Source organism: Myiozetetes cayanensis, unplaced genomic scaffold (genome assembly GCF_022539395.1).
Source record: "Myiozetetes cayanensis isolate MyiCay16 unplaced genomic scaffold, myiCay2020 scf5-8, whole genome shotgun sequence".
Taxonomy (NCBI): domain Eukaryota; kingdom Metazoa; phylum Chordata; class Aves; order Passeriformes; family Tyrannidae; genus Myiozetetes; species Myiozetetes cayanensis.
Genome location: NW_026087742.1, coordinates 20,737,098 through 20,761,220, shown reverse-complemented (window position 1 = coordinate 20,761,220; position 24,123 = coordinate 20,737,098). Strand labels below are relative to the sequence as shown.

The following is a 24,123-nucleotide window of genomic DNA, read 5'->3' as shown; positions in this document are numbered from 1 at the left end:
CTTATTAATTTGCACACAAAGAAACCCTCTGTCATTCTCAGAGGCCATAAAGGTGATTAGGGAATTTCTGTGAGAGCAAGTTGCTGAGACATGTAACAGTGAGAAAGAGAATTCAGGAGGCTTAGGGAAGCTGGAGAAGCTTGTTAGCTGACACTGGCAGACAGGCAAAAGAAGCCAAAGGAGCTACAAACAGGAGTGCACTAGAAGAGAAGGCACTTAGGCCAGGGAGCTGGTGGAAAAGGTTGGGCATTAAAACCAGGCATAGAAGGATCGTCTCTGAGAACATCTGCTCTAGATTGACACCCATCTCCCACATAACTGTATCTTGACAACTTAGGCTGCTCTCCGTTCTCTGTGCATACCAGGGGCTTATGAAGGCATTTGAGGGGACAGTGCAATATCATCTTCAGCTGATTTAGACCCACAGTGCCACAGACAGGAGTAGTTCTGGTCTCTTATCCTGGAGCTGCAGTGTCATGTTGTCTCACATCATAGAATCATTAAGGTTGGAAAAGACCTCCAAGATCATCGAGTCCAATCTTTAACCGAGCACCACCATGGCATCTAAACCATAGCACTGAGTGCCACGTCCAACCATTTCTTGAACACCCCCAGGGATGGTGACTCCACCACCTCCCTGGGCATCCCATTCCAATGCTTAACCACCCTTTCAGTGAAAAAATTCTTCCTGATGTCCAGCCTGAACCTCCTGCTTGAGGCTATTTCCTTTTGTCCTATCATTAGTTACCTGCAAGAAGAGGCCAATCCCCACCTGGTTACAACCTCCTTTCAGATAGTTGTAGAGTGATAAGGTCCTCCCTGAGCCTCTTCTTCCTTCTCCAAGCTAAACAACCTCTGCTCCCCTAGCTGCTCCTAATAAGACTTGTGCTCCAGACCCTTCACCAGCTCTGTTTCCCTTCTCTGGATTTGTTCCAGCACCTCAACATCTTTCTTCTTGTAAGGGGCGCAAAACTACACACAGGACTCAAGGTGCAGCTTTCCCAGTGCTGAGTACAGAAGGACAATCACTTCACTTGTACTTCTGGTCACACTATTTTTGATATAGACTAGGATGCCATTTGCCTTCTTGGCCACCTGGGCACACTGCTGGCTAATGCCACCTTTCCTCCTCATCCCTGTCCCAAATGCTTGTTTCTGCCCATGCTCTATTCCCAGCTCCACCCTAGCAGTGCATCTGTGTAGGACACATTTCACAGGACTCCTCTTCAGAAAGTAATTCTCAGATGAGGAAAGGCGTGGGTGGGAAACAGAATGTATCTTGGGGGAGGGCAGAAATGGGATATGGACCAAAAAAACCCCAAAAAGCAGAACTGAGGAAGTGAAAGAGCAGTTCCTGTGAAGTCCTAGGACAACTAGTTAGCAAAACTAGGAACTGAACTTAGTTTTTATTTAAGATTTAATCTAAGTTGCAGCATCCACTTTTAATCTTCAGGTAACCTTTGTGTGTGGGAAGACATTGCTCCAAAGCTGATTAGGTTCCAGCCCAAATTCCTCAGGACGGATTAAGATGATGATGAGCCTGCCTTGCAAAAGTTTGCCAGCTTCAAAAGCTGATCAAGAGAGCTTTAACTTTCCTAAAACCATCCTGGACAAGAAAGCCTTTCAACCTGCTCAGGACACCCTACTGAACATGAACCACCTTTCCCTCATGCAAACATAAACCAGATGGCTGTGCAGGGAAATGAACAGAGTGGTACCCAGTCAGATCAAGTACAACTGAGCACAGGTGCCCAGTACAGGGAGGTCACAGCACTTCTTTATTCTCATGTGCTCCATGGCACAGAAGCACCCCACTTACACTTGTACTATACTGAGTAAAAGTCACCCCTGATCTGAGAGCCAACACAAAGTCTAACATTTTAAATAAGCCCTTATTTTTTAAAAAATAAGACATTAGGAAATAAAGTTCTATTTATTTAACAAATAACAACAGTATAGATTGAATTCAAACATCTGAGAGAAAAACATTCCTTTGTTAATGCTGAGTGTTGCCCCAACCATGCTACAGAGGCTGCTGATGGCATGCTGTCAGCAATTTTTTAGATGAACTAGGGCAGGGTAATCTTCGCATTCAAAAAGGGAAATTCAAAAAACAAGGAGAACATTGTTTTTCTAAATCTAATTAAAACAGGTGAAGTGGGGTGGCCTGGTAGGGGAAGAGAAATACCAATAGCAACTCCCTTTGTGGCTCTCTTTTAAGTTGAAACTCAGCAAAGGCAGGTGCTAAGCCAAACCCAAATCCTGCATCCGATCCACTTGACTTGAAGAGAGGTTTGAATTCAAAACAGAACAGTGTAAGTAATTGAGGAAAACAGTCAAAGAAGGAAGACCTCAACTGTTTTTCCTCCTAAATCTCAAGGCTAACTTAAAACCCATGGGACTTCTGATAAAAAAAAAAAAAAAAAAAAAACCCACAAAAAACCAACCAAGTGAGCTCTATTTTTTAATATATTCTGATTTCTTGGTTTGCAGGGTATATAAGCACTTCCAACATTTTTCACTTTCAGTAATTTTCAAGTGCTTCAAACAGTATTTTCCAATTACTTCTCAACGATGCTGAGCCTAGAAATGTGGGTTTTTTATGTGAAGGCTGAGATTCTTGTTTAATCACTTGACAATGAGAGCTGAGACATCAGGACTTTTTTTAATGTTTTATACCAAATACTATGAGGCTCACAATAAATATGACTTAGGAACACAGCACTGATGAAAAGAGGAAATAGCAAATCCAGAGCCATGTTGAAATAAGGCTTATTTCCTTTAAGATCAAGAGAGACTTTTCAGCCTCTTCCAGTTTAGTGTTGAGGATTTTGTAATATGAGGTTAACCTGGCAGACAGTCATGCATTATTCCAAGCAGAGTGATGCCAACATAGCTGAAGAGAAACCAGTCTGTAAGAGAACCAGGAGATCTGGCAGAAGACCAGTTGGCCCTTACGAAAACTTACTTGGACTTGACCCTTGACTCACAGCCATCAACTCTTTTTCTGTTTTTAAATTTTATTTCAAGCCCATGTTTATCTCATCAGCAACATGTTACTGAACTGACCTGCATCTTTAAGGCTACTGTACTGTTTGCAATCAGAGAGTATGAACATCACTGGTAGTGGCACTTTGTGCCAGAGCTGTTGGCGTGAACCGTGGGCAGGAGGAGTTCTGCTAATAACATGTTATCAAACATAAAACACTGCTTATGCCTAGACTTACTTGTCAAGACAGATGAGTTACACAGAGAACTGCCACTTTATTCCTCACTCTTTCAAGGTACTGGTATGTGTGAAGCTGATGCCCTGAATAGTAATCGGGACTTATGCATTGAGAAGTTTAGAAAAGGCACAGGGCTGCCCACATGTTGAAAATTGAAAACTTACAGAAGCTGCTCTGGGTCAGAGCCAACAGGTTTGTCTTTGTCTTTCTGACCTTCATTCCTGAACAGCATTGATTTCATTTTTATCCAGTTTGTGATCTTTGGGCAAAATCAATGGAGTTCAGCCTTAAGCAAGAGTCACATCTAAATACTTCTCAGGATCTTAGCTGACTCACCTCTACAAGGAATACTGGAAAAACTGTACCTTGAGTTAGAAAAAATAAAACAAAGACTGTGCCAATATAGACACAGATGGCCAAGGCAGCACATATTCTGTTCATACTTTCTTAAGACAAAAAAGCTCTGAATTGGTCAGGCTGTTGTACTAGATGGTCACTGCAGGTCATTTCTGATTGAAATGGTCTATTCTATTCTATCCTACTTGAAAAATCTAACTGACTCAACCTCATGAAGACCAGAACTCCCTTTGCCTTAGGTTATCTTTAAATCATTCAAGAAGAATAAAGAGAAGTTTTGCTAAGCTTAGCACTAAAGCCTCATCAACAGGATAAATCCCAGCATGTAAAAAAAGTCACAGCTATATTTTTGTAGAATGTGAGTTTTAGTTTACATGCTGGATCAAATTCTCCAGGCCTCGCCTGAACCAGACAAATCACCACAGGGCAGAACCTGATCCCAAAGAGATCATCCTAAATCATGGAGAACACAGAAGACACGGATGAAGAAGAGAAAAAACTGAGGGGAATGACAAGAGCCAAAGTGAAAACAGTGAAAGAGAGACATGAAGCCACCTGAAGAATATGCCATTATGTAATTTCCTAAAATAAATGCATGCTCCTCTATCTTAGGAGATGAAATGACTAGGATAACTTAATACCAGGAAAGAATTTGGAGAAAGCTCCCCAAATAACTTAGCAAAGAAAAAAGCCAGCACAGTTATATCAACTACCATCCTCAAAAAGCAGAGGAGTTGCCAAGTGAAGCAGAACCAACTGATAATGTTGATATAATTCTTTTAATCTGTGTTTGGAGCTCTTAACCCTTGACCAAAGAAAATAGAGAGATGAGAGCTGAAGGAATAAGTCAGTGAAGCGTAAGTAGAAGGAGGAGGTGTGATCACAGATTAAGAAAGATGCAAGGAAAGAACAAAAGCAAATAAATTCTCAACAAACTAAAGAAAATGGGTCTTTGGCTACAACACATGGCCTCTGAACTGAAATTCTATTTTTCCATGGTTGTGTGAGGCTGCATAGAATGTTTTCCTTCAGCTAACATAAACACATTACTCAAGCTACTTTAAAATTTGAAGTTACTCAAGATTCTGGCTTGGGTTCAGTCCCATGCTAAAGTGAACAATCTTTGACTTGGAAATGGATATATTTATCAGCAAAAATACTGACATAATTACACTAGTTATCCAAGATTAAGTGCTTTTTTTTTTCCTTTGAAAATTAACAAATGCCATAGCTATGACCAGGGGTGAACATGATTCCCATCCACTTCTTTCCACCCAGGCAAGCTCACAGTTTTTTAATCTCCTCAACCCTTACTTCTGTTTTCTGTGGGAGGCAGGGAACGTGACCCCATAAGGCATCTAAGACGACCTTTTTTGAGTCTCACCTTGGTAGCCCCAAGTGAGGGTACTATAACCTGGGAGGCCAGCAAGCAGGTAGCTTCTCCTCTGTTCTTTCCTTGGTCAAGCTTTTCTTCCTCTAATTTCACGTGATTATGCACTGAAGATGCCTGTTTGCATGTTCTCAATCTCTCTCTCCTCTGTTCATATTATTCTTACAGCTACTGAAAGACCTTCTCTGCCTGCATGGCCTGTCAAGTCACATACAAACTAACTTTACGTAGCACTATAAATATTGTAAATGACAACAGTTTAAAGCAGCATATCATGGTGTAATATCACATACATATCCCCAATGCCAAAACACTTCGTCCAAAGCCCACTGATAATGGTAGAAGCAACTATACCAATTTTATATAGGATTTGCATTATTACTTGTGTGAGGAAACAGAGCCATCTCACGTGCAGAAACCTCACCTACCTTTCTCAGTCCTAAGCTAGTAGCAGGTAGGGGATGCTGCTATAACAAATAAGTAAACTCTGACCATGATCTTACATAGAAAGTTCCCTTCTTTATTTATTTATCTTTATTTTATGTATTCAGAGTGAATTTGTAACTCTGAAATTTTGGTGGAAAATTTGAGGTGGCCTTGAAGAAAGTCTTACCAATACAACAAAGCACTTTTCTGTCACATATTTCTGACTTCTCCTGGATGGACCCCCTTGGGGTCTAGGAGAATTGCTGTGTCTGTGGTTTATTCAACAGCTGTACTGCTGAGGCAAGCAACAAAGGCCCTAAGTAACTCTTGCTGCCACCACTGCTCTGCTAGAAACTGACTTGTGGTCATAAAAGTAATTCAAGATCAGCAATGAAATAGTTATTAAATTGTTACAGGCTTGCACTTGTTACAGCTGGCACACTGAATTGTAGAACCAAGAAGAGTTTTTTCCCCAAGGATTTCAGTTGTTGAATGTGCTGCACTGGATTGAAAAAAGTCACCTACTCCAACTTTCTTAACTACAGTTCAGAGAGGGAACTAGATGACGCAAGATTGATACAAACATCCTTCTCTACCACTTAGGAATGCTAAATCTGAATGTTTTTAGCCTAAAAACCTGCAGTTTGCTCTTTTGTTTGTTAAACAGTACCTGCTTTCCAGATGCCTCTGACATCTGCCTTGGCTGCAGATGGGAACTACAGCGTACACATCACAGACTCTGCACTTAACATTGCAGCACAGCAAACATTGAACACACAGGCCAAAAACCTGAGCTACAATTTGCAGTTACTCTCTGTGTTACTCATCAAAGCAGACAAGAGGAAAAAGGGCTTTGAGTAATTAAGTGCTGTTTGGCAGCTAATACATAGATCATCATGGCATCAATCTGAAATAGTGACTGAGAGACCTTTGGTGCTGTGCACCCACTTCACATAGCACAGTCACAGGATTTCTAGCAAGAAATGTATGAACCAGTCTCCTGGTCCTCTGGCTAGTACAATGGCACTAGATTCCTTAGCAATAATAGAACATCTCCAGCTTGGTATAAACTAAGCACATGGCTGCATTGCTTGCCCAGGGCCTGGATATCTCCTGCCAGCATCTCCATCCAGCTTCTGTGCTCTGCCCAAACACAGAGGAACTAGTTTGACCAGGCTCCTATCAAGCCCCCTGAGATGTCCATTTTGCCCTCTTTCCCCTCACACCATAGTAACACTTGTAAAGACTAAACGTTATTAACAAAAAATCAGGAACATCAACAGTGAAATCACTGACACCACATGGACTTTCAGACATTTAAACACAATCCACATGTTTTTAAAAACAAAATAACAACATGTTAGGAAACACTATTCTGGTGCCTTTGAAAAATGCCTATCTCTGATACCAAGAACTCCTCCTAAATTAGTATTTGGGTTGACTTTACTTTTATCATATCTTCTGTATGCTAGCAGCCATCTACACCCAGTGGTCAGCTTAATAGGCTGGTTGAGATTTCTCAAACTTAGCTGAGTCTATTCAGTGATGGAGGACAGGATGGGATAGGATATTTTCAGTTGGAAGGGAGTTACAATAATTATCTAGTCAAACTTCCCAACCAAAACTTAAAGCATATTAGTAAGGGCATTGTTCAAATGTCGTCTTAAACACTAGCAGGCTTGGGGCATCAACCACCTCTCTAGGAAGCCTTTTCCAGTGCTTGACCACCCTCTCAGTAAAAGAGGCTTTCTAATGTCCAGTCTGAACTGCCCCTGGTGTAGCTTTGAACCATTCCCATCCATCCTACCACTGGATCCCAGGGAGAAGGGATGAGAATCTCCCTCGTCTCCACTTACCCTCCTCAGGAAGCTGTAGAGAGTGATGAGGTTACTCCTCAGCCTCCTTTTCTCCAAACTAGACAAGTCCAAAGTCCGTAACCGCTCCTCACAGGACATGACTTCCAGCCCTTTCAACAGTGTTGTTGGCTTCCCTTGGATGCATTCAAGGACCTTCACATCCTTCTTAAATTTTGGGGCCTAGAACTACACACAATACTTGGAGTGAGGCTGCATCAACACTGAGTACAGCAGATTAATCACCTCCTTTGACTGGACTTAAATGCATCCCAGGATGAGGTTTTCCCTCTGGGCCACCAGGACACACCACTGACTCATACTGAGCCTGCTGTCAAACAGCATCTCTGGATCCCCTCATGCAGGGCTGCTCTCCAACCACTCCTCTCCTAATTTATACCTGTTCCCAGTGTTACTCTATCCCAGGTGCAGAATTCAGCATTTCAACTTCTCAAATGTCATCCCATTAGTCATAGCCCAATGCCACAATCTATCTAGATCCCTCTGCAAGGCCTCTTGTCCCTCAAGGCAGTCAACAGCACCTCCCAGTTTGGTATTGTCAGTGAACTTGCTGACTGTACATCCAACTCCAGTATCCAGATCACTGATAAATATATTGAACAGAGCTAACCCCAGGACTGAACCCTAGGGAACTGAGGAACACTGCTAGTGACTGGTCACCAGCCAGATGAAGCTCCATTCTTTACAGAACTCTTTGAGCCCTGCCCTTCAGCCAGTTTGTCACCCAGCACACTGTAAACCCATTCATCCCACAGCTGGACAACGTGCCCAAAGGGATGTTATGAAGAGCAGTATCAAAAGCCTTATTAAAGTCCATAAAAACTACACCTACCACCTCCTCACCTGCTGGGCAGGTGACCTTTTCATAGAAGGATATCAGATTACTTAAACAGCATATTTGTGCACTTGTTCTCTATTTGTCGTACCTGTTGATCTCATTACGCAGGTTACATTTGAACAACTCTGGTTCTGCGGAGTCAGACACATTCACTTGTATCACAACACTCAAACTCTATATACATATTCAAAAAAGTTAATAACATATTTCCATAATGTTTCATATGAATACCTGAAAAGATAATGAGCCGTTGTTACACTTTTGTGAGCTGAAAGTTTACAGCATGAATGCATTAATGAATTAACTGTTTTGATCAAGCAAAAAGAAAGAAAGAGAAAGTGACTTATTCTCTTGCCTGCTCGATTAAAAAATTGACTCAGCCTTCAATCTGTTGCTTGGAGGACCATACCAAATAAACAAAGAGGGTGATGATGCAGTGTGGGATGAGCAGAACTAAAGAAAATCAAGATATAAGTGTTTTCACAGAGCCAAACACCCTGGCATGAAAGGATGAGCCATGGAAGACATGCCTGAATTCCCATGTTAGTTCTGAATTTTCCTTTCTCTCCCTTGGTCACCAAGGATTTTAGACATAATAGAGAGCAGAGTGCAGTGTGGTGCTGACACACTGGAGCATCTTGAAATGAACCTGTTAGAGCAATCTAATTCCAGTTGGCCAGAGCACGGCACTAAGAACTTCATCATGCTTCTCCTGTTGAGATAATTAAAAGTATAAAAAATGGCTAGCGCTTCAGAGATAGCTGTCATCAGAAAACAGACTATTTTTTACTATTGGGTTTTCCTTTCTGCTAAGACCTAGATCTTCCTGACACAAAGCCTAATGCTGTTTGACGCTCTTCTAGAAGAAAAAGGTAAATTAGCCCCTTCCATTATGATTAGATCCATCAAGAAGTGTTTGGGCAATACTCCCAGGCACAGGTTGTGAGTCTTGGGAATGGTCCTGTGCAGGGTTAAGAGCTGGACTCAATGATCCTTGTGGGTCCCCTCCAACTCAGCATATTCTGTGGTTTCTGTATCCCAGATAATTTGGTTAGCATTTCCTTCAGTGCTGATAGATGTTGCTAGATGGTGCTCTGTGCAGCGTACAGTGCAGACAAAACCCCGGTATTCTTCATTCCTCACCTGTAAAGAGATACTGTAGTTTCCTGATTTCTGCATGGGCAATGAAGAAACCTGCTAGAAATTGAGATTGATAAGGGATGGGAAAGGATAAGGAGGTGACATGTGCCTCATTATAAGCATCAGCTTGGTACAATGGACATGGTCCTCCATTCAGCCATATATTTGAATGCCAGAGCCAGGCACATGTCTAAAATAACAACAGCCCTCACAGGGAGAAGGAGAGATGAAATTTATACCCTAAACCCACGTGCAGTCAACCTCACAGTAGGAAGAGAGCTGATGTTTTCTCTAAATGTTACACTGATGATGTATGAACACTTCAATTAAAAGCAAATTAAGAGGGAATATTCATCATGAGGTTTTGTTAGTGAAGCAGTTAGTTGTTTGAAATCTTAAAAAATGAAGGGTGCTTATGTGGTCACATGATAATAAACTGGAAGATAATTCCAACAAAAATAATTACAACCACCTGTTTCTTAGGGAGCTTTCAGGTTCAAAGTGCAGTGGAGAAACACCTTTGTCATCTACCAGGGTTCACAGAGTCCTGCTAACTCCTTCAATTCAGGGAACAAATCCATTATTCTGTTTAGAGCATCATGCTCCAACAAGCTGTTCAAGCTGCAATTTGCATCTTGAATGCTGTGCAAGGCAAAAAAATATCTGAGTCATGCCAAAGACTGTTTCACAGCAAAAAGAAAGAGGGGAAAGAATGAGTGTAAGAAAGAAACCTTTACAAAATAAGGGAATCCAGGGGAATAAGCATCCACAAGCAGGACTGGGATGTGATTAGTCCCATGAAAAACCCTCTTATAAGTCATCGTGAACAGTTCCACTGTGAATAGTCTCTATGGAAAGAATGCCCAGTGGTTAAAGTGCTAGCCAGGAACTTGAGAGGCTCCTGCTTGGCCATCCACTCTCCATGTGAGCAGAGTCAGAGTCACTTGGGTTATGCTCCCAGGCTACATTGCAGGAGAAGGCAAAAGATCACTCTGTGAGCTTTAAGTGGGATGATATTCCCAAAAACCACACATAGAGATGCTAGCACACATTTTCAAAGCAATAATTTCATTGTGCCCAAGCTGCTAATTAATCCAAGCACATGCTTCAGCTAACGCAGTTTGCCTGATTCTGGAATAGCTCAGTTAACACTAAGACTGCTTTGTTTCATGCATCTCTTGGACATATGAAACATGCCCAGTGTCTCTCTGCATCTCATCTCTCTTTCCATAAATCAGGGATAGTGATCATCACTGGCACCATACACAAATAAATGCAATGACAACAGTGAGGCTTCAAGATATTATGATGAGGAGAAGGCTGGGAGATAAGATACTTCTAAACGTGACAGATCAGGTGAATTGCAGTGTGATAGTGCTGGCTCCACGCTAACATTTTATGCTTGCCTAGAGTACTGATGCCAAGGGTATCCTGCCTGGCTCCTCAGAGCTCTGCTGCCCCACAGGCCCCTCCAGAGCTAACCCAGCAGCATGGCAGCTTCCCAGTCAGCACAACCATCACAATGACTGTGCTAAGTTCCCCATTCAGGTGACCATTTCTAACCTATCAAAGATGAATACATCTTCAGGGAGTGGCAGCATGTAACAATTCATGTAGCCAGAAACCAACGTGCCACCTACCTCAACTTTTGTGGCTCGGTCAGATACCAAATGCAGAGGGTGTCAATGACCCAGCTGTGAAAAGGACTCGGCTCTCTATACCCTTCTGGAAACTCTTGTTGAATAGATGAGGCGTACCAGTGGTCTAGGCCAGTGTCACCTTATCCAGTCAATCCAGTTACCTATTTTCTAGAAAGGCTAGGGTCTTCCAGGACAGAGCTGTGTAGATACTCTGCTGCCCCAAAGTTACTAAGGCTGCACTTCTCATTCATGGAATACCGACTGTCAAAGTGCTGCATGCAACACACGTGGTACAAAGGACACCTCCACAGCAGCAAGGAGGGAAAATGTTCTTACAGGAGCAAAGTGAGACTGGGATTAGACACCGATCTAGAGAGCTGCCAGACATATCAACCCTGAACAGTTTTACCAGTTTTATATTAGAAAATGAGACATACACCTTGTGTTCAGGAACAATACAAGCTATGATTCAATTGAATTGCTGTGTTATTACTAACCCAAGATATTTCATGTACTCTTTACAGGGTGAAAGAATAGATTTTTCTAACTCAAAATCACCATAATAAATCACTGTTATTTTCCTTTGCTTTTCTATTCTGTCCTACCTCACACCTCTCATTGTAGGGAGTAAGAGTGGCTGAAGGTGGCATATGCAGGACTTAAACAGGCAAAGACATACTGGATTTACTCAGAAGAGAACAACCACCAAGTCACTCCATCAGGGAAAGATCCTATGGTATGCAATTGCTTAATTACTGTTTCTTACAAGTTCTGATGTGGTGGATGAAAAACTGTTTCTTACACACTCTCACAGATTCCCTCAAACTATGTGACTCTTCCTATAAAAGAAGAATGGTCTCCCAGGTGGGGAAGGCTCTCAGGAAGAAGTGAACCTCATGTTCGTGTGTGTGTACATGGTTTTACCCTGCTCAGCACAGGGACACTTCCATGGTTATGATACTGGGAGAGGCTAATCACCTCCTCCAAGGCCTAGGTCTGTTTTGCCTATTGCCTCTACTCATCTCAGAAGAGAGTAACTTCCTGGGCAAACCCACAGCAGCACTGAGACCCCAAAGACAGAGTAGCTTGATAATTCACATTTTCAACTGTAAAAAGCAATGTGTTTTAACAAATAATAAGTTTTTTCATGCAGAGGAGATGGGCTTCAGCAAAACAAGCAATGCAGCCCAGAAGACAAAGCAGCCTAATGGTTTCCAGCACGTGGAAAATCAGAAGGCAAATTCTCACTCTAAATCAGGTAGTGCAGGGATTTTAAGATGGTTCTTAATCTTAACCCCTGCTGTCTTGAGCACAGTCTGAACAAGATCACTAGCCCTAGGAATGCCTATAAAATTGGGTCCTGCAGGCGAAAGATGCTTGAGAACCCTGTTGGGTTTTACGGTTGGAGTCAACAGTAACAGAAGAGCTGAGTTCATGTCCAGCGGCATACATTATTCCGGGCTTTCACGGAAGGTTCATACACATACAGAAGTCAAGCATGTCTGACTGAAACAGTTGCTGGGTAGGGTTTGAAGGGACATGTCACAGCACCTTAGTGGGCACTTAGGCTTCTTTGTGGAACTGGTTCTTTTAACACACAGTGCAATTGTATGCCCATCTCCTGTCATAGCCCAGGAGTCTCTACAAAAGAGATCAGTCCGGGCTCCAAGCTCTTGATACTGCTCATTTAAAGAATATCAGTCTGGAAAGTACCAAGGCAGACACTGAAGGTCAAGGCTAGATGTAACTTGAAGATGTTGACGTAAAGCCACTTGATACAGTAGCCAAGAAAATGTGAACCCTTTTTAGCTCAGTGTTCTCAAAACTTGCCTTCATAGATAGCTAGTGACATATGGGCACAGTCACTGTTCTAGTTAGCACAGCTTATCGCAGAACTTAAAGAAATTCTAGAGTGTGGAGTACTGTGACCTGAGACCCAACCTGCTGCAACTGGCATTGGCTAGTGGATTTGGGTAAATGCTCACAAATGAAGTCAAAATGCTCCACAGCTAATGACTCGGCATTAAATCATATTCTTCTATGGAGGAGGATGCTCTGTTTTTCTAAGGAAGGCTTTTCCAGTGAGTGATTTCAAAGGGGTAACTCGATAATGACAATAATAAAAGGCATGAGAACGTGGTAAAGGCTCTGCATTTTTATAAGGCCAAACTATAAAGATATTTATAACAGTCAATACCCTTACAATCTCCAAACCATAACCACAAACAATGACATGAATATGCTTAGGCGACTGCTGGACTTAATCCAGTGCAAGCTGAAATCAATGGAGGGACGTCAGGGACACTGGGCTGTGTCCAGAAGTGAGCAAATGAAAAGCACAGCACAGAGTGATGATTCAGGCAGTCTTCATACAGTAGGCTAAGCACATCAGACACTGGCAGACTTTGCACAGGAATTCTCAATGGAAAACCCTCAGTAAGGCACAAATTGTCTCATTTTTGAGCTATTCTGGGCATATTTTTCAACACCAAAGTTAAGGTCCCAAAGCCATAACTAAGGCTTTCCATAGAGCTTAGAGGATTTACTGTGAGTCAGGTTTAGTATAGTATCCTTGCCTTCATTGTGAATTCTGTTAAATTGTTTCCACTCTCTCACCACTGTGTTTCCAGTAAATATGCGTTAGGCAAAGACTAAAGGAAGCAAAAAAATAAAGTCTCAGTTGCTTAGCAGTATAACATATGGACAGTTTCTGCAAACAGCTTGGATGTTTGAGTGCTGAAGGTCTGTACTCGGGGTGTTTCAAAAAGAGAACAAGAGAAAACTCACAATTCTTTGTTTGCCACTGATTCTCAGTGGAGTATGTCTCCTTCTGAGATTTCGGTACTTCCGTGGACATTTTCAGTAGGTGTTGCATAAAGAAGACCCATCTTTGGATCCCCTAAGGATGTCCAAAAGACTTTTGTCTCTCTCCCTCTGCCTTGGACCTTGTGAGGCCTCCAGGAGTACTGCCTGCTTGTGACTAGCTGGGGACAACTCCTTCTTCACATCTACTTGCTTCTGACACTCTCCTTCTCCTCACCCTCTTCTGCATAATAAAGAATATCCCAGCTTGAAACACCAACTCTCCAGGTTTAAATCCTTGTCTGCATGGGAACAGAATATGAAGCTGATAATTTAAGGGAGTTGCTATGATTCTGATGTATGATGCATAGAGCATGAGTTCTTGCTTGACTTAAGGCAGCAGTGGGAGGATGCACTCACAGACACACATACAGCAAGATCTCCTGCTGTGACTCAGCATCAGAGCAGCGCTGCTTCTTTGCTCCTTTGTCTTCCTCTAATATTAAAGTAACACCCAGATAGACAAGACATGAGATACTCATTGCACAGGGAAAACCTAAGAAACATAATTTGTTAAAGGAAACTGATTTAATGGACACAATAGTGATAAATATTGCATGCACAGAGGAAAATGGCCCAAAAGACTGGTGAAATGCTGTGCAGATACGACACAGCTTGGTCACCAACTAGGAAATACAGCAAATATATTAGCTCTATGAATTATATACCTTCTGACATCAGCTTAACCTAAGCTATTAATTTTCAATTATTTCCCTCTGACCTGACTAATAATGCTAATAAAATATTTACCATGTAGCATAAAATATGCACAACACTGCCTTTAACTGTGTGCTTGCCAGAGAAAGTACATATAAAAAACCTGAAACAGCTTATGAAAGTTGACTAAAACATATTCATCTGGCCTCAAGCAATGCCTCTCCCTATACAGAGCATTTCCCTCAAGAAACTGCAACTAATTATTCAATATTCTTATTGATTATAACTACAGTAGAGCCCCAGTAAACCTGGAGAAACGTCTTTCTTTTTTAAAGATCAGGTTGGGCTTATAAATGAAACAGTCTGCTGCACTTAAATGGAGAAAAACCTGCAAAAAATGTACAACACCTGCCAGAATCTACGGTGTGCACTGGTCGAGTAAATTGTTGGTCTTGAATTAAGAGGTACCCATTATAAATGTTCTTTCTCTGATGATGGGAAACAGATGTATGAGCTCTTCTTTTACACAGATTCACTGAGGTAGAAAAGCTGTTGATTATCAACTTATGTGCACACTCATTAGGGACTAAGTGCAGTCAGGGGCACATTTCTTTTGTCTGTAGTCAGTGTTTAACTGGCTTTCAGGTAAGAAGTCTGCAGCAGAGACAAGGAAGACAGCCAGCTCCTCCTTCAGGAAGCACCAAAGGAACATAGCCTCTTCTATAATACATTGCTTACAGTGCTCACAGACAAGAAACTAAGACACTGTAACTTAAACAGGAACCAAATAACATTTGGCACACACATCATAGCTCCTGGCACCGTGCCACAAGATGTGGAGTCAACCACCCTCTCTCCTCTCCTTGGCTCACAAGTATCTTCAGCACCCAGGCAAGCTGGTGCAGAAGTTAACTAACAAATGAGACAGAGGAGACAGGGGAAATATTTTAGTCACCACCTGAAACACACTGGAAAGTGACCTCATTGAAGCACTTCCTTTCCGAGTAGGCTCCAAGCCTTGATTCCCTGGCTTGGGCTTTGCATGTTTTCTTCATTAGAATCAGTCAGACAATGCAGGGGAAAATGGCAAAGAGATTTGTTTACACTGTACATGAACTCCCTGCTCACCTGTTACACGATTAGGTGGTTACATAAACGGCCCAAGATGTCACATTCCTCACCCGGGCATTGACCCTTGAAATAATCCAGGCAACGTGACTCCGAGTAGCTGGAGGGTCTATTTGTGAGAGGATTTGCTGAGCAGGGCTGCAGTATAGAGTGTTCTTTCCATTTTATGACTGCATTCATCACCGGATCATGGTTTGCAGACAGAGAAATTCAGACAGTGATGATGCAGAGAGTTTCCATTTTCCATTCCAAAAGTGGATCCACATCAATGGGATCCAAATAACGTTTCCCTCACCTTTCTTTTTTCTAAGTAAACATATAAAGGGCAGTAAATCACAAATGTACCATCTTGGTTCCTTGATAAAAAAGATTTTTTCTCCCACTCCTCCCTCCACACTGGTTATGTGATCCAGAGCACACAGAAATCTGTGAAAACTTTTAACATAGATTTCAAAGAGCTTTATAATCAGCTCTTTTCATCTATCCCATTCAAACCTGCCCAGCATTTTACAGGGCACTTTGTATTATAAATCTGGTGCCATTTGCCTACAGATCTCAAAGCATTTTGCAGTAATTAACAGCTCACGATCACAGAAGCAAATACTATTCAATGGCTCCTGAAAAGGAATATAAGTGAGGGGAAAGGATTTACCCAGGATCATACTGAGTTAGTGCCATGACTGCAACAGGAATCCTACTTTCTCTACTCTAAGGAATGTCTGGTCTATTTGCATACTGGATTTGTTTTGAAAAGACTGTGAAGACAGCAGGAAGTGAACACCATCCCTACTTCTCATGGCTCCTTCCTGAGGGTGATTCTCACATTCTTCTTGCTCATAAATTATCAGAACATAATGTCCAATTTTCAGAAAGGGCAAAGCACCTGAGTAAGGCTGAGAGTAAAGCCAGCAGGCCATTCATTGATCCCCCAAGGGATACTTGCCTCCCAGCTATAGGTCTTTCAAGCATAATTGTCCATTAATGCACATAACAGCACTGGTGCTGTATTCAAACATTCAGGAAGAGCACTTCTTTCAAGATTATGTATTCCACAGTCTGATGACCTGTTACTCTGTGCACCATGGGCTGGTAGATCTTCCAGAAGAGAACTCATGTATTTTGTTTTGGTCACCAAAGAAGGAGGTCTGTCTTTGTTTTTTATTTTCCTTTCCTACAAAATGAAATCTCATCAATTTGCAATGTGCTCCAGTTTTTCATGAGATACTGGATCTAACTGATCTAGTATAATATATTCCAGAAAAGGAGAGGTAGAAATGGGAGGGTAGGTATTGGATTATCAGGAGGGGGGAATCTCTAAGAAGCTGTGTGACATGGTATCTTGCAGCTGTTTCAATGGATGGTCTCTCTTGCACTTTACAAAGACAAATAATACACCAGTCAAACTGCTACTCACTCCAAACCAGTTTACAGCAAGTCTGGGATTTAGGGAAAGGGAGCACACGGGTGATTTGAAAGCTTGCTGCAACTCCAGAACTTGAGATATAAGCCCATCTAGCAACAAATGCCAAGCTCTGGGAAAGAACAGTTCTCATTCCAAAGAACTTAACAGACCTATATATCCGTACAAGAGTCTCTACCTTTCTGCATTTGTTCATATGCAAATGCTACAAGCTCTCCAACACAGGAACCACCTTTTCAACATCCTTATCTTTCATTTATTTACCTGTGCCTAGTCCAATTCATGATCAATTCCTATTGAGGCTGCAAAGGGTCACCACTGTCCATTTAGAAACAACCTGCATACAGTTTAGTTTAGCACATTTGGTGGCATCATATTCAATTCCAAGGATTATTTATCTCCAAAATGTAACACGTAGCAATGATACTTGTTTCTTGAAAGCCTGCAAGAATAGCACTTATAAGTGTGTAGGAAATAATATGCAAACTCTATGTAAACTCCTCATCTGCTTCACCTTATCACACATTCCTAGCCCATGAGGTCTTTGGAAGGAATAAATCAGTGCACCCTAATTTTCACAGGCCTGAATAAAATAAGAAAGCAAGATGACATTAATTTAAAAGAAATCCACCATACAGGTAAAAACCATAAACATTTTCCCTGGTTTCAAGAGCACTGAAAGAAAAAATCTTGCATGCAACTGAACGTGACATCAGAGATCACCAGACCGGTTGACAATGACAGTACAGATCAGCAGACTGGTTGACAATGACATTACAGCTATCTGATTTAGTTATCAACAGCCAGAACAGACCACAAAGCTTGCAACAGGAAGAATCATTTTCTTCTTATCATGTATCACTTTCTTAATCTAATCCCCTACAGACCAGTTTACCTACTTATTTCAAATCAAAGTAGCTTTACTAAACAAAGCTGACGCCTTACAAGGTAAAAGTTTCTGATAACTCTTGAATGAAGCTATAACTATAATGGATTAAATGCAGATTGAGATTTTAAAGACAGGGGACCATTTCCATGGTCCAGTGTCAAGGTAGTCTTTTAAAAATACATGTTGGCTTGTAAACACACACAATCCACATGCTGTCACCAAAAACATTTTCCTTCAAAATAAAAAGAAAAGAGAATAGTAAGCACAAAGTTCTTAGCATACAGAAATAATGAGCTACTTTGGATCTATTGCCTTCTTTTCTGAACCTTGCAACATTTTTACTTCAGTTGCAAAAGTAAGCAATGGAGAGGGATTTGTACAGATTTGTCACCAGTAGGGATCTCCTAGACAGTATTAGGTAGCTCACCTGGCAGTATCACTAAGATCCTGTCTTCTTTCTTTTCTGGGTGACCAAGAAAGCTACCTTAGCTACAGGTGTGGATAATGAAGATAGAAAACGTGTAACTTTCTGGTATTTCCTTACTTTTGCATGTTGAACTCCCATATTTTGTAACTCCCACATTTTGGGACCCAGCCCAGCAATCTAGTGTGTGAAAACACCTTCCTATAAAGCTTCGGCCTAATCACTGTCTGGAAAAGTTGTATCTCAGTCACATGGGCTCTCAAAATCATATGGATTTTCAAAATACATTTTTCAATGAGGTCTCGTCAGGGGAAGCAGTCCCTGCTTTTGGGAAAAGCAATTACTCCTACCTCAGGCACGGTTGCAGGCCAAGCAGGTCATTAAAAATAGCTGATGGCTTAGTCAGCCACTAAACTTTGTCACTTACCCATGCATCCTATTGCATTTTCTCATCACACTGGAATTAAATGTAAATAGCTCATGACAATCAGTCACATCCTTTCATCAAGGAAGAAAATTAGGGGAGTAACCGGGTAAAAGATGATTTATATGGCCCTTTCTGATGCAGGAGCAAAGAATTGTTTTTACATCATAACGACATTAAATCCTTTCAACATAAACTAATCTAAATTTCTGCCAAGCCATAATTCTCACTTGGACTTTTCTCACATTATTATAGGTTAAAAAAAGAAAGAAGAAATAAATTATAAAGTATGTGGGTGTGTGGATACACAAGGGAATAGTCACTCAGTTTGTTCCCTAGTAATAATAAATCTTTGTATAAAATGATAAGTCAGAATGATTTTCTGTTAAGAATTGATCTCATTAAACTGGAAACTGCTGTTAGCAAAATTACCCTTGGACTATAATTTTGATAGTACCTGTGCACTCATTTTTTTCCCCCTTCTATCTTCTATTTTACTGTAAAAGTTTCAACCTGCTTGATCATTTTATTATGACAAAAACGCAGTTATAGTAGGAATGAAGAAACAAAAAAATTATATGAAAAATAAATTACACAAAAATTAGTAACAGCTACTATTATATACAAACTAAACTGAGGGAAAGCACTTGCTTGATGAGGAGAGAACAGGCAGTTAATCTATCTGTGGCAATGAGTGATTCACCAACGGTTTTAGTATGATTGATAACATTTCAAGTCTTCATGACCAATTTAAGTCTGGTTCAGCTTCACAGACTGGTACAATCTAATGTGATGCTTGGTGGCTGTAGAAATCAGTTCATGATTTAAATCTAATTCCTCTCAGAGGGCAGAAGTCAGTATTGTAAGGATGCTGCTCAGGAAGCTGAGAAACCAAGGGTTACTTGCCCAAGAAAAACCTTTCCAGGTTATTTGTGCTCATCATCTAGCTTAAGGGGAAGCCTGACTGAACTCCTGAACACTGCACAGCCACACCTGCCTATAATTTATATACTGAAACACCCTGCTTCCAGTTAGGCAATAAGAATACAAATGATGAGTATAAATGAACATTTCTAATCAACTCAGAAGCCATTATTTCTGTCCCTGAGAAGAAATTCAGTAAATATGGTACTTTCTCATTCAACATTTATTGCCTTTCATTAACTCCAGATGAAACACAGAGTCTCTAAAAGCAAAATAATATTCCCTTCATTTCCCAAATGCTGGCTCTGCAAACTCAAGCACACATTTACCAGCAAATTAAGCCTTTCTACCAGCACTGGTCAGTGCAGTCTGCAGTCCTGCATTATGTGACACATAGTCAGAGTTCTCTCTGTTTTTAGAAGAGGGTCATGTCATGGCTGTCCATAAACCTCTGAATCTGATGAACTAACACCACAGTGTTAAAACCCAGTTCACATCCTGCTGATTGCACGAGAAGCATATATATCCAGTTCTCTCTCTCATGAAGAAGTCTGTTTGGAGAGTTAGAAGGAAGCACGGTCTGTAAATATTTATACTGTTTCTCACAACTACAATACACACAGGACTCAGAACACATCCTACAAGCTAGCCTGCACACCACAGTAGCACCATGTTCACTTGCCATAGAAGAATGGCTCCTTCACACCTTCACCACTCAGCCAAAACCTGCTGAAGAAGTCAGTCAGAAAACTAGTTTACTACCTAGCAAATGTAGGTAAGCAAAGGTTGTGTCAGGCCTGGGAAAGGAAGACATTCATATCTAGGACTTTTTAACAATGGCCTGATTTATCCTATCATGGGTAATATACAAAGTGTAGGCAGCCAGTTCAGTTTCATAATTGCACCTCCCTACATAATGACCCCAAAATGAAAAGCATCCATGTCTCTCACTTCATACTTTGGTACCCATTCTGCCTCAAATAGGAGAGTGCCAATGGAAAAAAAAGACAGAAATGAAACATATACTTTGCATACAACACTCAATCAGCTATGAAAGCCTCAGCCCATGGAAAGATAGATGTGTGGCAAAAAATGTCTTCTGTAGTTATCAATTTGGGAAAATTATATATTGGAACTTTAGAGGGGAATGCATACAAAACCAGCTGTTAACAAAGTACTGACAGAGTGCTGTAGGATGCAAGTCAACCACTGCTACTACTGTGGACTGCTGTTTCTAGGATATTCCTCTTACAGTACTGTGAGGCTACACAAACAGCAGTCAGGAAAAGCATAAAAGAATATGCACCACAGCATAAAAGACCTCTTCAAGTGGAAATTTGCAGCAAGGGTGTAAGGGTATATTACTAACATCTGACTTTAAGACTGAGCAACTAATGTTAAAACTTACTGCTATAACCGATTTGCATCAGAAACGTGGAGTAAAACGATGAATTCTTCTAGTACTTAATGAAAGTAACTCTAAGTCATTTTGCACCCTCTTTGCTTCTTGGACCTTTCATACCCCTCCTTATGATCCATTTTAAATGATTCTCAACAAAAGATAAATTCAGGAAGTCTTTATGGAATGAGCACAGGAGCACTGCTTGTGTGTCACAGGCTTCCAAGCTTCTCAGAAAGCTCCTGTTCTCAGGGCAGCTGTTGCCCCCAAGGCATTTGTAGGTGCCTTCCTCTAGAAAAACAGACTCCACCAGCTCTGTTCTCCACCAGAGTAGATGCTGGGCAGAGCAGTGAGGACCATCCCTGTGGCAGGAAGAAGCCTGCAGACTTTACACCGAGAGTTCAGCACTTGCTGCTTACCATTCTCTGCCTTCACTCAGATTTCTGAGTGTTCCCCCCACCAGCTTCTCCATGATTCTCCTCTGAAAGCTGAAGCAGCAGTAACACATGCAGGTACTGCTGTGTCCCATCTGGAATGAAGCTGGTTTCACTGGCGTCTTTCTGCCAGTGAGACAGGGAGCATTTGCATTTGCAAGCCATCACCCACAGTGACTTCACAGAAAGAACAAGTATTACCCAGCACTATTCAGTAGCATTAATCATAATACAAATCCTGTTCTTAGCCTCATTTGCCTCATCCCAGGCTTGTACTGGTGCCTGACTCACACTTAACCACAAATTCCCACTCTTCTTCACTACTGAATGGTAATTTGATGGAGACTGGGGATACCACCAGCAGGACAGCCTTTCAAGCCTGTTGGCATGTAAAGAGCTATTGATTTTATTAGTGTTTCTAGCAACTTAGAAAGGACAGTTTCCAGGGTTTTATAGCAGGAATGCACTCCCAAAGTGGTTGCTAACTTGGCTGCCTTGTAGTGCTTTTGGAACCAGTTCTGTGGCTGAAGCATGGCAAAATGACACCAGGCACAGCTCCAGCACAAGAAGGACTGCAGAGGTTTGTCTCCTCACTGCAGGCAGGCTGATGAATCAGAGTTACCTGCAGAGCCTACTGCTCTGTGTCCTGCAAGGAAACTGAATTGACTGCTTGCTTTCCTGGAAAATTTCCATTGTTTCTCTTTTAAATTATTAAGTCTGAATAATGTTTTTAAGATCAGAGAGCTAATTCTGTTTGGTAATACACAGGTCAAATTAAAATCCAAATGTATCCAATAAGAAAAACAAAATTCTACTCGTAAGCTTGGAATTTTCTTGTGGTCGCAGCAGCTTGTTTACTGCTTTTTGAGTTGCAGCTGTACACAGCTGTCAGTGATCAAGTGCTGCAGACCACCACAACTCTTCACATCCCTGTTCTGTGCTTTTCATTTACATCATTCTCTTTAGGCTCTTATGGCCTAGCTCTTATTATAATATGAGTAATCCACTCTGGATGGAGAGTTGGTGGATATTGCATAGGTCAGTATGAGATAGCTTTGCATCTAAACCTAACCTGAAAAGGGACACCTTTGCAATTGTATTCCTTCTAGGAAGTAGGATTTATAGTTTTGCATTCATAATTAGACACCTCACCACTGCCAGAGAGGGACAGCAATAAGCATTTCAACTCAACCTTACACCAGAACTAGAACTCAAATACACACATCTCAGTATAAATCAGGTTGGCAATACAGGAAACCTTGGCTGGAGGCAGGAAATTGAAAAACCGTCAGATCATCAGCTCAGAACAAAAAAAATGTGGATTTCAAGAACAGCCTTTAAACAAGTGTGGCAATACCATATTTTGCTTTAAATTATGTCGAAAAAACGGGACCACAGCTATAAAACTCAGACAAATTTTCTTCTCTTTGTTAGTCAAACCAAACTAGCCTGTAGATTAATAACTAAAAAGAGTATTTTTTTCAGTACCCTAAGGAATTCATTTTCCCCTTCATTAAATGGCCACTAATACATACAATTTTTGCACCAATACTAGTTTTTACTTCTTTGATCCTGTACTATAGATTGTCAGCAGAGATTTTTACCAGATTTCTTCTTTGCCTTCAGTAACCAAATGCATTTCATATTGTGCTTACACAGAAATGAAATTCCTAAAATTCCAGTGGTTGCCTATGAAAAGTGATGGTTCTTTGTCTAGTGTCAATGTAAGTCATATTCTTTCCAATTCCTTTCACTAAATTGCATATCTAATGGGAGGTTAAAACCTACCACCTTGACCTAGCAATAGATATAAATTTTGTGTTTAAGCTCTGTACTGAACTGAGGTCTAAAAATGTAGTTCTCCACCTGTGATCAAGCAGGCCTACAGAAAGGAAAAAGAAGGCAAGGAGGGAGAAGGCAAAGAGAAGGAAGAGGAAATATAGAGGAGAAGGAAGAAGAGGAAAAAAAATAAATATGTAACAAGAAGAAAAGAAAACCAAGTGTTTGGTTAACAATTGTGTTATATATATGTATTTCAATGTGAGCATTCTGCAACATGTACTTGGTTTGTCTGATTGGTAACCTCTGTTAAAGCTCAGATTTCATTTCTGAGCTTAGTCTAACCTAACACTTATAATAACAAGCCTGATTAAGCAATCACTGGGAAATCAGACTTCTCTGGAACAGAAGGATAATTCTTGAGAAAGGAAATCATAGTAAGACCCATGAGATAAGTCATTTCAGATTCAGACTGATTAACACTTTACATATCACTATTACAATACCTATTAAAATTACACTATTACAATTACGTATGCCTTTTATGTGAGAACTAGAAAGTAGGGAAAATAATCTTCATAAATTCCTTTAAAAAATCTATAGTCAATTTTAAAATAATCCTGTGGCATGCATGTGATGGGTCTCAATATGACAAAAATGTTTAGTAATAATTATGACCACAGGTACAAATTAGGTACAATTTAGTACAATTGTACAACAGGTAAAATTATTAGGAAATAAGCATAAACTGTGACATATCTGACCTCTCAGCATTAGGTTTTTTTTTTTAATAATTAATCCAAAATGCAAATAAGGAAATGAAATTTACTTCACTTACTGACTTTAAGTAGGATGTGTAGACACTTTTGCAAATCACATGAGGTGTCTCCA

General features: G+C 40.9%; 1 long non-coding RNA gene across 1 annotated transcript in view; it reads right to left on the bottom strand.

Annotated features, from left to right (window-relative positions):
- Positions 1–24,123, bottom strand: part of LOC126648926 (uncharacterized) — a 281,474-nt gene that overhangs the window by 145,161 nt on the left and 112,190 nt on the right. The window lies entirely within an intron of this gene.